At 37.4% G+C, this 14029-nt stretch overlaps 1 protein-coding gene across 1 annotated transcript in view; it reads right to left on the reverse strand.

Moving 5' to 3' along the window:
* Positions 1–14029, reverse strand: part of LOC129726187 (pickpocket protein 11-like) — a 492216-nt gene that overhangs the window by 84183 nt on the left and 394004 nt on the right. The window lies entirely within an intron of this gene.

The raw sequence follows: 14029 nt of genomic DNA on the forward strand, positions 1-14029 counted from the left end.
GCTCAGCAGAACGAATCCATACATGCCATTCGACGATTATCAGACGACCATTGAACAACAAAACACTGATTGGAAATCCCATGCTAGTTTTAAGTTAGACTTAATTTCAGCTCGTAGTCGGCAGCGAGGATAAAAAGTTTGCTTTAGTTTTTAAGTCATCAGATATAATTGGCGCCGTTAAACATTAAATTGTATTTGTGCCGTGTCAAATAAATGTTATGTGAAGAAAAAAAAAAAAATTGATCAACCTGTGATCGTCAGTAGAGTGAAGTATAGTGTCATAGTGCGAGATTTTAGGATTTCCGATCTCCAGTGAATAGTGCTTCTTGCTGGCATTGCTATTGTTTGGCTAGAGTAGCAGCTTAGCATCATCCGTTTTGTTCGTTCTGCCTGCTTGAAGGCGACCTGATCCCCGCTAGTCATGGCAAAAATATGTAAAAAAATGCAATGATGCAATTAATGGCATCGACTTTGTCACCTGCCGTGGATATTGTGGAGCTATGTTTCATATGAACAATTCGTGCTCAGGTGTCTCTCGTGCTCTGTCGAATCATTTTGCATCAAACAAGAAAAATCTGTATTGGATGTGTGATGAATGCGCAGATCTCTTTGAAAATTCACACTTTCGCATGATGTCTCGTCGAGCCGATGAACCTTCACCGCTCTCGTCGCTTACAAGCGCAATAGATGAACTGCGACAAGAAATTAAACAGCTTGCCCCCAAAACAACAACCGCATTAACACCAAACTGGCCTTTGCCAGGGATACGCCGAGCAAATAAGCGTCTGCGCGGACTTGATGGATCAGCCCGGGCCGTCAGTGACTCTTAGGTAGGATCTAAACCTTTAGGGGAGAGCATCGTGTCTGTCCCTACTAGTAGTTACGCTGATGAGAAGCAAAAATTTTGGCTGTACCTATCTCGAATTCGCCCGGATGTCTCTGTCGATGCTGTTACATCTATGGTTAAGGCCAATCTGGAAATCACAACCGAACCTACAGTTGTTAAGCTGGTCCCCAGGGGATTGGACACAAGTACTATGAATTTTGTCTCCTTCAAAATTGGTATCGATCCCGCAGTAAAATCTAAAGCACTTGAAACGTCAACATGGCCAGAAGGATTATTGTTTCGTGAATTTGAAGACTACGGTTCAATAAAATTTCGCAATCGTTCGGATTCGGAACATGGCACACCGCGTCAACAGCTCCCTGTGAGGACATAATCCACGCCCGACCGCCACCGAGACGCAATGTTTTGAGCCTTAAGGAAGCCCCTTACCCCCCCGATGCAGTCGCATCTATCGCAGCCGGCCCTCGTCTTAGTCGTCTCGGTCCTGTTATCGGTTGGGGGAACGGGGTTTTCCGACCCGCCTCACCAGGCAAGTATTGTAATTCGTGTGAACAGATTTCGTTTCCCGATTTGACGATGAGTTTTAGCAACCATGAACGAGTCAGCAGCGATCTTACTACCACCTTTAACGTGATGTCATCTACAACATCGGGACGCAATGTGCAAAGCTTTACGGAAGTCCCCCATTCGTCCGACCCAGTCGAGCCTCTTGCAGCCAGCGATCAACATAGCCGTCCCGATCCTGCGGTCGGAATGAGTGGTGGGATCTTCCAGGATGCCAGCCCCGGCAAGTATTCTACACATTCGTTAACATTGATTTACTCTCTGAGGAGGCTTCATCTTCCAGTTGCGCTACTCTTCCACCATCTGCGCCATCTGCACGTGGTACGATGAAGGATGATATATCGATTTATTACCAAAACGTTCGTGGATTACGCACTAAAATCGACGAAGTGTTCATCGGTGTGGCTGGATCCGAATTCGAATATCATCGTACTGACTGAAACATGGCTAGATGAGAAAATCTACTCAGCGCAATTGTTTGGCGGGAATTTTTCAGTATTTCGTTGTGACCGGAGTTCACAAAACAGCAACAAATCACGTGGCGGCGGCGTACTTATTGCTGTGTCAGCAAGATTGAGTGCATATATCGACCCTATTCCTATCTGTAACACGCTCGAGCAGATTTGGATCAGAGTGAAGCTACCGCATCAATCACTGAGTGTTGGCGTCATTTATCTGCCTCCCAACCGCAGAGGTGACCAAATTTGCATCAGGGACCACATACGTACAGTAGAAGCAATTACCTCCAACCTTAGTCTATGTGATCTGGTATTGTTTTTTGGTGATTATAATCAATCAGGTTTAGTTTGGAGCTTCCCGATGAATGCGCCACCAACAGTTGACAGCTTGAAGTCTCGTATACCTGTTGCTTGTGCATCTCTCCTGGATGGTTTTAGTGAGCAGGGCTTCGTGCAGATCAATCATGTTACAAACAGAAATTCTCGCCTACTTGACTTAGTTTTGGTCAATGAATGTACGTTCCCGGTTTGCTGCGTTCGGGAAGCTGCTGAGCTTTTGACTTCACTTGACGCTGACCACCCCGCAATTGAAATTACTGTTCAGCCCTCCGCACCCATTGAATTCGTTGAAACTCTAAACGAAAATTACCTGGATTTTGGTAGAGCTAATTTCGCGTCCCTCAGTGCGGCACTTAAGCGTTTCGATTGGCGTCGCTTAGAGTTGTTCGAAAATGTTGACGATGCGGTCAATCACTTCACACATATTTTGAAACAACTGATATCAGACTCGGTACCTGTACGCCAACCTTCTCGAAAGCCACCTTGGGGCAATGCACATTTGCGACGTTTGAAACGTCTGGAATCTTCTGCTTTACGTGCTTACAGTAGACTACGCTGCCCACTCTCTAAACAGCAGTTCAGCTTGGCTAGTAGTAATTACCGCTCCTACAATCGTTTCTTGTACCGACGATATACCTTGCACAAGCAAGCAAGCCTTCGTAAGAACCCGAAACTGTTCTGGTCATTTGTGACTTCTAAGAAAAAAGAGGAAGGTTTACCAGTATGCATGTTCTTAAAAGACGAAGTGGCCAACACATCGCGCGAAAAATGCGAAATTTTTGCTGCGCATTTCAAGGATACGTTTAATTCGGTCATTGCGTCAGACGCACAGATAAACGCTGCTATCGAAAACACTTCACGTGATCTCCTTCAGTTGAATATCTTCCACGTGACCGATCATCTAGTTGAAAAAGCTATAAAAAACTGAAATATTCGTGTTCTGCTGGACCTGACCGCAACTGGTGTGAATACGAAACGGATCCATGCGCCAAAACACTGGAACGGGGGAAAGCATGAGGTGCCGAAAGGTCGGAAATACAATTATACATGCCTGACGATGCAGGCTGGAAGACCCCGTCCCCATCTCCGAACACAGGACCGGGACGATGAGGAAGGCGGATGTCAGCAGGTAGCACGACTGTGTCGGAGGGGTCAGGGACTTCCATAGTGCCTGTTAAAGGGTGTCCCGGATCCGAAAAATCTGCAGTGGCATATGTAGATGAAATCAAGTCATCAGAAACGCAGTTCCATCGTCCGTGTTACAATGTGGAGTGATCAGGTGTGAACAGCAGGACTGCAAACGTACTTTTCGTGGGCTGAGCTCGGCCCGCGGCTGGCGTTTTTTTCGATGAATTCACGGAACAACAGACCTTCTGGCCAAGTAGAGGGCATCAGCGCTTGATGTTTTAGGTCAGGAGAGAGGCCTACTTTGTAGGACACAAATGTCAGCGTACCAATATCCTTGCCTTTGGGAACCAATCTGACAACATCTACTGGGTTATCATCATCTAAACAGCGAGCAACAATCTGGCAAACATCATCGTTTGTAACAAGTGGTTGAAATCCCGAAAGGTATAACCAAAACTTAGGAGCAGGTGCAGCAGGAATAATAAATGGGACTGATAGGCCACTTAAATCGACTGCTTTCGTTCCACGATCAGTAGTGGTAGTACGTAGTGGCGTTCCGTTATTACCTCGTCTTCTTTTAACACCTAGGCTTGGCCAAATTGTATTACTTATTGGCCGCGAAGTAATATTTTGTTCCGGTTGGGTACGGTCTAATGCCAAACTGTCAACTTTGCGGCTCAAACATTCGACAAACTTGTGTAGCTCATGAATTTGTGATGAGATGTTACCAGTATCAATATCAGTGTCGCCTGTTCGAAGGTGTTTGAAATCATCGTCCATGAAGCGTTGTTTGTTTGTAGCTCTCAATACATTTCCGTGGATCAGCACGGCTTCTTTCCCAAAAGATCTGTAGCAACGAATTTGACTCAATTTGTCTCTTTTTGTTTGAGTCGTCTGGGTGACGGGGAACAAGTAGACGCTGTTTACACAGACCTGAAAGCTGTTTTCGATCAAGTCGACCACGGAATTCTACTGAGTAGGATAGAGAAACTTGGGGTTTCTGGTGATCTCGTAAAATGGATTAAATCATACCTGACGGACCGAGATCTCTGTGTGAAAATTGGTTCGGAAGAGTCAGAATATTTCACGAATCTTTCTGGCGTCCCACAAGGAAGCAATTTAGGTCCCCTGCTTTTCACTCTGTTTATTAACGAAGTTTCCTCTTTACTGCCACCTGGGTGTCGCCTATTTTACGCAGATGATGTAAAAATATTCGCGGTAATCAAAGCCTTATCCGACTGTCTGGAACTACAACGTTTGATCAACGAATTTGAGGCATGGTGCACGAAGAATCTGTTGACACTAAGTGTTCAGAAGTGCAACGTAATAACATTTCACCGCAAGCTGAATCCAGTCTTATTCGATTACACCATACCTAATCATACATTGCAACGGGTAGCTCACATTCGTGATCTTGGTGTAAAACTTAATTGTGCGCTAACATTTCGTCCACAATTTGATGAAATGATCTCAAAGGCTAATCGTCAGCTGGGATTTATTTTCAAGATAGCTAATGAGTTTCTGGATCCTTACTGCCTTCGATCGCTCTACTGTTCGCTAGTGCGCTCTATCCTCGAGTCTTGCTCGGTAGTCTGGTGCCCATCACAAGCAAACTGGATCGCTAGAATCGAGTCTGTCCAGAAAAAATTTCTTCGATACGCACTTCGCATGCTACCCTGGAACAACCCGTTAGACTTACCCTCGTATGAAGCTCGATGTAAGCTACTAGGACTTGAAACACTCGAGCAGCGAACTACTGCTCAAGCCGTTTTTTGCTAAAATCCTTTCCGGACAAATTGACTGCCCTGCAATACTACAGCAGATGAACCTCTACGCACCCGAGAGACCACTCCGCACAAGAGACTTCCTGTACCTCGAGCCAAGCAGAGTGAACTATGGGCTGTTCAATCCAATTCGATTTATGGCCGCACAATTCAATGCTGTCTACGAACTTTTCGACTTTGGGATTTCGATTGATGCCTTCAAACGACGACTCTCTTGTAGACGACAACTATTTTAAGATGTTAAGTGTAATTATGTTAAGATGTTTAGTGTAATTATGTTTGTAACTTAGATTTATTTTATCATTAAGACCATGCATGTGTCAGATGACTTTACAAATAAATAATAATAATAATAATAATAATAATAATAATTTGTTCGTGGTACTCCAGCGAAAACTATAAGATCATTGAGAAGAGTTCTTCAAATCTTGGTCGTTCCGGATATCTTCATACATCGCTGGTTACTTGTTGGATGTTTAAGATCGGTATTTCTTCTGTCTCTCGCTGAGCTTTTCGTATTGAATCAACGCTGAATTTTAGAACTTAAAACCCACGACTATATAAAAACTCAACAGTCGACTCATATGATACAAGCAAAGAATAGTTTGAAGGATGGTGAAGACGAGCCACCATTCATCCCTTTGTTGTTTACTATTCAGAACCTGTAACTTTAAAAAAATCAGCTTAATCGCAATATCGGAACCGTTGCGGCTCAGGTATTTATTGCCAAATTAATGAGTTTTTTGAAAACAAAAATACAGTTGAACCAACCAGTCTACTAATCATTATCAGCTCTGAGCCTGCCGTAATGTAATATTCTCATCATTTCACAATAAAAAATATGAACTCTTTTTTTAAATTGTAATTTAGTGTTTATTTCTTATTTTTTTTAGTCAAAGTTTTTACGGTGTTTATTTTTTTATGAGACGTTATTTTTAAAACTTGTAGAATTAATAGATAGTTTTTTTATACAACCAAAGGTTTCTGAACTACAATGCTTTGAATAGAACCTATGCCAACACGCATACGCCCGTTATGAAAATAACTCATGGGTCTAAAAAACCACTCTATCTTTGAAAAATATTTGAGCATAGGTGATTTGGTGCGATTTAGCTCAATTGCGGAACATATCGCAGTTATAGCAGCATAGTATATCCTGTGATCCAATAGTGGAGGAAACAGTTAATTCATAAATAATACAATAGACTGTTATCTGGGTAGAAATCATACCAAATACAGATAGAAGCCTTGGTGCTACATTCCGATTCGGAATTCGACCTTCTGTTTATTTATTCACAGACTTCGCAGCCAACTGTTTAGTATACAGGACAATTGCGGGGCTAGCGCTACGATCCTACTGACACTAACAGTCTCTTCCGAGCCGAGACTCGAACCTACGACGACTGGCTTGTTAGGCCAACTTCGTACCTCAAGACCATCTGGTAGATAGAAACATATCTTACAAACATTGTGTCAGAAATAAGAAAATGAATAGTGAGTGGTGCCTTACGGGTAAGTTTCTGAAAACTATTATTATTTCCAGTAATATGGATTTTTTCGGTATGTTATGATAACATGTGTTTACATCCCTACACATTTGTTCTCCTCTCGATTGGTCGACGTGCGACCACCGAACCGAATGCCAAATTGAGTTATTAATATTAGTAGATGTGAGAATGTCCCGAAAAAAAACATGAAAAAAAAACTTTAAAAGTTGCTGTATTTGTACATAGTTAGAACATAATTTAACTATGTTTTTCATTGTAAATACATCAATTTTACTTTAAATATCGTTGTCTAGAACAATAAAAAACATCGTTTTGTCATTTTTACCATGAAAAGGGGGGTTGTTATGTATCTTAACAGCATTTTTTCAGGCATTTTTCTCATACATTTAGAAGTCATTGACAATGTTTTTCATGGTAGAATTATTGTCGGTGGTAGATTCAACAACAAAAAACGTTGTTGAAACAAGGTAATGACATCGTTTGCCAGCTTACAGTAAAAATAACGTATTTTTTATGGTTACAATAAAAAACATTGTCCGTTTATTTTTCTCACCGCAAAATACATCGTAAATTTTTTTTCGGCGTATAATCTATCTTTCTAAAGTAATAAAACTACTAGTTGAACATTCCCGGTGATGCTCGGGATCAAAGGTTTCAAAGATAGATTTTTTTTTTTATATTTCATTGCTGCATTAGCTCAACTCACTTCAAAAATATAATTTACATCTTATACTTCCATCATCTCTTTAAGTAGGGTGTCGAACGTCTTCGTCAGTGGTTTTTTTCGGACCTTTTTGCATAAGATTGCGCCAGTAAAACTACCGAAGAAAACTACTGACGAAGACGTTCGATACTCTACTTCAATATTCTGAGAACGTGCAGAACGGAAATACCCATATTGGATTGTTTTTTGTGATTTTGGGCTGATTTACAGAAACTGGAAGTCACCATTTTGGGTTTCAAAATGACGTATGGAGTTCCATTTTCGAAAGTATTGAAATTGTTGGCCTAATATCACTTTAGAAGTCATAAATTTGCATGTTTCATGTAGTTTTGTGAATAATATATCAAATTTAGTAATCAGATACTTGTTATTTATCTTCAAATATCTTTTCTGAACGTTAACAAACATTTTAATAAAAAAAAAATTGTGTCATCGCTATAAAATGACGTATGGAGGTCCACTTTCGGAAGTATTGAAATTGTTGGCTATATATCACTTTAGGTTATTTTCCTGAAACCGGAAGTCGCCATTTTTTAATCCACAAAACTTCGTAGAAAATAAGGAAATAACAGATTTTTAATGCTTAAGCTGCCTCTTAATCGATATTCAAACAATTGAATCGTAACCTTGCCTGCAGCTTAATGTGAGTTCTAGTTTGGATTAACGGAAAAAAGTAAAACAGCAAGATTAAGAGCGGAATGACCGTTTGGTTAAAAGCTCTCTAATAAAAATCAAATTCAAATTCAAAAGTACAAAAGTAAATCGAATGCCGTAAAATGTAACTATTCACAAAACTACGAAAACATCAGAAATGTAAAATGTTCATACTCGAGACATGGATTATTCTGCAAAAAAAATTGTAGATGAAAGAACAACGAACATTTTATTGCAAAAAAAAACAAATCATTGAATTTTGATTCAGATCGTATAAAAACGTATAAATTAAAAAAAAATATTTTTCGGTGATTTTCTGTATACTGTATGCTGTATGTGGTTCTCGTGGCTCTGTGTTTAGCGATGTCGATTGGCTCCCACACGGTTTTGATATCGGGTTCGATCCCCGATCAGGTCGAGAATCTTTTCGATCTGCAATTTTTCTCGACTCAGCTCTGGGGCACGGTGTATCGTTGTTCTTATCCTACAACATGCAAAATGTGCTAAAACAATATCGATAACGAATTTTCTCAACTAATCTGGTTGATCGAGAGCGCTATTAGAAGGCTGCAATATTGTTGTGCTGTATACAGAAAATCATCTTCAAACATACATTTTAGATTTTAAAATAAACAAACATTATAATGAAAAAAGAATCACATGTCATCGCTTTTAAATTAGATTTAGAGGCAAATTCAGCATAGAAAGTCATAATTTTGCGAGTTTTACGTAGTTTTGTGAATAAAATCTCAAGTTTTAGTAATCAGATACTAATTATTTTTCCTTACACATTTTTCCTGAACGTTGACAAACATTTTAATGAAAAAAGAATCACATGTCATCGCTTTGGAATTAGATTTAGAGTGAACTCGCCTTAAAAAGTCATAATTTTGCTTGTTTTACGTAGTTTTGTGAATAAAATCTCAAGTTTATTAAACAGATACTTGTTACTTTTCTTCAAATGTCTTTCCTGAACGTTAACAAACATTTTAATGTAAAAAAAAATCACATGTCATCGCTTTAAATTTTGATTTAGAGGCAAATTCAGCATAAAAAGTCATAAAGTTGCATGTTTCACGTAGTTTTGTGAATAATGTCTCAAGTTTTAGTAATCATATACTATTTATTTTTCCTCAAATGTCTTTCCTGAACATTGACAAACGTTTCAATGAAAAACGAATCACATGTAATGGCTTTAAATTTTGTTTTAGAGGCAAATTCAGCATAAAAAGTCATAATTTTGCAAGTTTCACGTAGTTTTGTGAATAAAATCTCAAGTTTTAGTAAACAGATACTTGTTACTTTCCTTCAAATGTCTTTCCAAAACGTTAACAAACATTTTAATGTAAAAAAAAAAAACAAAAAAAATATGGCTTTAAATTTTGTTTTAGAGGCAAATTCAGCATAAAAAGTCATAATTTTGCAAGTTTTACGTAGTTTTGTGAATAAAATCTCAAGTTTTAGTAAACAGATACTTGTTACTTTCCTTCAAATGTCTTTCCTAAACGTTTATAAACATTTTAATGTAAAAAAAAATCACATGTCATCGCTTTAAATTTTGATTTAAAGGCAAACTCAGTATAAAAATTCATGAAGTTGCATGTTTTACGTAGTTTTGTGAATAAAATCTCAAGTTTTAGTAAACATATACTTGTTACTTTCCTTCAAATGTCTTTCCTAAACGTTTACAAACATTTTAATGTAAAAAAAATCACCTATCATCGCTTCCAAATTTGATTTAGAGGCAAATTCAGCATAAAAAGTCATAAAGTTGCATGTTTCACGTAGTTTTGTGAATAATATCTCAAGTTTTAGTAATCATAAACTGTTTATTTTTCCTCAAATGTCTTTCCTGAACATTAACAAACGTTTTAATGAAAAAAGAATCACATGTCATGGCTTTAAATTTTGTTTTAGAGGCAAATTCAGCATAAAAAGTCATAATTTTGCAAGTTTTACGTAGTTTTGTGAATAAAATCTCAAGTTTTAGTAAACAGATACTTGTTACTTTCCTTCAACTGTCTTTCCTAAACGTTTACAAACATTTTAATGTAAAAAAATCACATGTCATCGCTTGAAATTTCGATTTAGAGGCAAATTCAGCATATTTTTGCTTGTTTTACGTAGTTTTGTGAATAAAATCTCAAGTTTTAGTAATCAGATACTAATTATTTTTCCTCACATGTCTTTCCTGAACATTAACAAACATTTTAGTGGAAAAAATCATATGTCAACGCTTTGAATTTTGATTTATAGGCAAATTTAGCACAGAAAGTCATAATTTTGCGTGTTTTACGTAGTTTCGTGAATAATATCTCAAGTTTTAGTAATTAGATACCTATTATTTTTTCTCAAATATCTTTCTAAAACATCAACTAACATTTTAATGGAAAAAGAATCACATGTCATCGCTTTGAATTTTGATTTGGAAACGAATTCAGTATAAAAAGTCATAATTTTGCATGTTTTACGTAGTTTTGTGAATAATATCTCAAGTTTTAGTAATCAGATACTCAATATTTTTCCTCGAATGTCTTCCCTGAACATTAACAAACATTTTAGTGAAAAAAGAATCATATGTCAACGCTTTGAATTTTGATTTAGAGGCAAATTTAGCACAGAAAGTCATAATTTTGCATGTTTTACGTAGTTTTGTGAATAATATCTCAAGTTTTAGTAATTAGATAACTATTTTTTTATAACTAATGTCTTTCCTGAACATCAGCGAACATTTTCATGTTAAAAAACCTACATGTCACCGCTTATTGTTTTTGATTTAGAACGATTCAAAATGATGATGATTACTGTACACCACAGAGACTGAGGGAATAATATCAATAAGATCAAGCGTTACGGAATTCCATTTTTATATAGTAGATTTAAGTGACCAAATATGGTATTTCGGTAATTATGATGATGCATAGATACTAAAAAACCCATCTCAGATATCGTTTTGAATTCTAGAATGGTGACTTCCGGTTTCTGGAAAATAGCCAAAAATGTGGGTATTTCGAATATCAAATTGATGGCCAGTGGCCAGAAATTGATTCCACACGCCATTTTGAAATCCAAGTCGACGACTTTCTTTTCTGGAAACCAGCTGAAAAGCACCGAATGTCACCAATATGGGTACAAAAGCTGAAAGGCAAGGATGTTCTAATTTCGATAAAACCAATCATTTCAAACGATTTTACTTTTAGTTTGAACGTATCCAATGCCCAATTCATTATGCATTTGGAGAATATAAACAAATCGAAAGTTAAATCTTTGGATGCAGGTGGAATCAATTTAGAATGTTTGAAATCATTTAACCCTTTATAAGGCTGTGGCAACTATGTTGTTTTTTTTTTCGCTTATTGTTGATTTTTTTTCGCTGCACCAAAAGTATTGTTTATATATTTTGCTTCTTATAAATTGACTTCTAAGGGTATCTTGCTACACTCCAAGTTTTCTAAATCTGCTAGAAATGTGTAATGTTTATTTGGAGATGATTCTCACATTTTATTTACGTTTTACTGAACATGTGTCGGGTCCTAGCGCAATTTTGACGGCCACATAAAGGGTTAAATAAAAAAAAATGGTGGAACGAAGTTCGCCGGGACAGCTAGTATAAAATAAAATTGACTGAGTTCCTCCGTTTTAACAGGTCAATGATTGTTTCTTCCATGAACATGAAAAAACTGCAATACTGCCGCTGATGCTGATTAAAAGTTTATCTCATGAATATGGTTACCATAAAACAATTAATTACTAAACAAGAATTGAACATTTTTGCAACGGTTATGAGTTAAGCTATTTCTATTTTATTTTATCATCTATTTTCACCGGCATAATATCGACAGAGTAATTTCCTAAAAATACAAAATAATAGGAAAATAAGAGCCGGCGAATGCCTGTGAAATTTATTCAGAATCTTTTTCCACATTTCAACATTGTTAGTTGTTTTATTTTTATTTGTAACTTTACAAATAACAAACGTAGGGTAGGGAACGGCTTAAGCAGTGACGCCTATTTTAATCAGTCGAAGAAACCAGGCCTTAAACTTCTGAATTTTGATCAATATCGACAATTGGAAACGAAAACTTTGATTGTCTAGCTGTCTTACGAATATAAGAAATAGGGGAGAACCGTACAAGACGCACCAGTTGGGTAAGATGGCCCATGCTATTAATTCCCCGAAATACTTACACATGTGGCTTTTTATGACGAAATTTTTCGCTTTTCTCATAAAAACCCAGGTTCTCTACAGTTTTCAAATAAAAAAGTGTGCCATAATGACTAAAATACTCAGAAAACTGTGCAATTGGCTGTGGTTCTGTCCAACATGTAATTATTCATGAATTTTATTCAAGCTTTTATGATTAACTAACTAGTGAATAATACAAAAAACTATGGTTCCCCTAACCTTTACACTTTTGGAGTTTATAATACTATGAGTATTTCAAATTATTTCACTAACTTTCGTCAACTTTAACATAAAAACAATCAAAATTAAAATTGGGGCAGAATGCACTATGAAGAGCTTGCAGGAGATTGCTTGACAATTTAGAGCATGTTCCATTATTTTCGATTTTACTTTCGAGACTTCAAGCGCTTCTCACTTCACGTGCTGATTACTGCTAGTGGCATATTAGCCTGTAGCTTTGGAGCATACTGACCTTTGTTGTGGTGCGTTTTGGTCACGGGCTTGTTTGGCGGCAATGGTAATTTTTACCAAAAAAGACATTGAATACGAGTATTTTATAATAAATTTCGTCATAAACATGAAATAAATAGATCCTACAATCATCCTACACGTTCAATGTCGCTTTGAAATGATTTGAAGCGCTGTAAATCGCGAAAATGCTTAACTGGTGCGTTTTGTACAATCCTCCCCTACCGTTAATCACAACGAAATCTGTGAACAATCACCATTCGAAACGAAACGACCTATATTGCAACCATTCAGGAGCCACTTCGGGTGCTAAAAAAACGCCTGCAAAACAGATGGAAACTGCTTAAAATAGGTTCGGTGTGATTAGAATAGTGTCCCGCGATTGGTAATTTTAATTGATTATTGTTGAAGTTTGCTAACTTAGTTTTACAATCTGAAAACAAGTTCTGACAGAGAAAAAGTTAGAGAACAGATTGATATACTTCTGTTTGAATTTCATACAACACATTTCGAGTATTTCGTCCCAATACACAGGCAGCTCCTGAAACTGCTTAGCATATGTTCCCTACCCTATATCTTTTTATGTTTCTCTATTAAGGCCCGAAAAAGTGTTGCATGTACATGTGTACTGGAAGGGTAAAAATCTTTCTTATCTGTAGTTTTGACGTGGGACTACGTCTTTGTTTACTATACTGGAAGCATGCTTTCAAAATTGGAAATGAAACTGGCAAATGTTGCGTCAGATTTCAAACGTTAGTAACAGCATAACCACATGATGGATAACAATAACCAAAATGTTGTTGGATAGACAAAATGTAGAACAATTTTGTAGTATGCTAGTTATCACTCTAATTTCATAAGCGGTAAAATTGAGAAAAAGTTTCAATGACAAATTTGCGCGAGTAATGAGCCAATTACATGCGAGCATTCCTAGCACAGACGACGTGAATAGACACCAACCGTTGCCTGTGATATTCCCTGTATCAATATCGATATAAAAATTGACAGAGTCTCCCCGTCCCAATAGGTCAATTTATTCTTGCATCCATGACCTTAGACTAATATGATGTCTCGAATGTAAAAGTTTTCCGAAAAGTTTGAAACAATCCCCATTCTTGAACAATCTCTAAACCTGCTTTCAGAACCTAATAAAAACTGATGTCTTGGAAGAAAACATGCCGGTAAAAGCAACAGTACCAATGGAGTAAAGAACCGCAGGTCTCTCGTCGGCTATGATTGCAGCGGTACTCTTTTATTCGTACTGCAGCGGTACTATTTGTACTGCAGCGGTACTATTCGTCAAATAAATTTCTTTTTGAGCGTCTTAGTAGAATGGAATTGGATATTGAGAATAGGTTATGTTTCCATT

This window comes from Wyeomyia smithii, chromosome 2 (genome assembly GCF_029784165.1).
Source record: "Wyeomyia smithii strain HCP4-BCI-WySm-NY-G18 chromosome 2, ASM2978416v1, whole genome shotgun sequence".
In the NCBI taxonomy this organism is placed as follows: Eukaryota; Metazoa; Arthropoda; class Insecta; order Diptera; family Culicidae; genus Wyeomyia; species Wyeomyia smithii.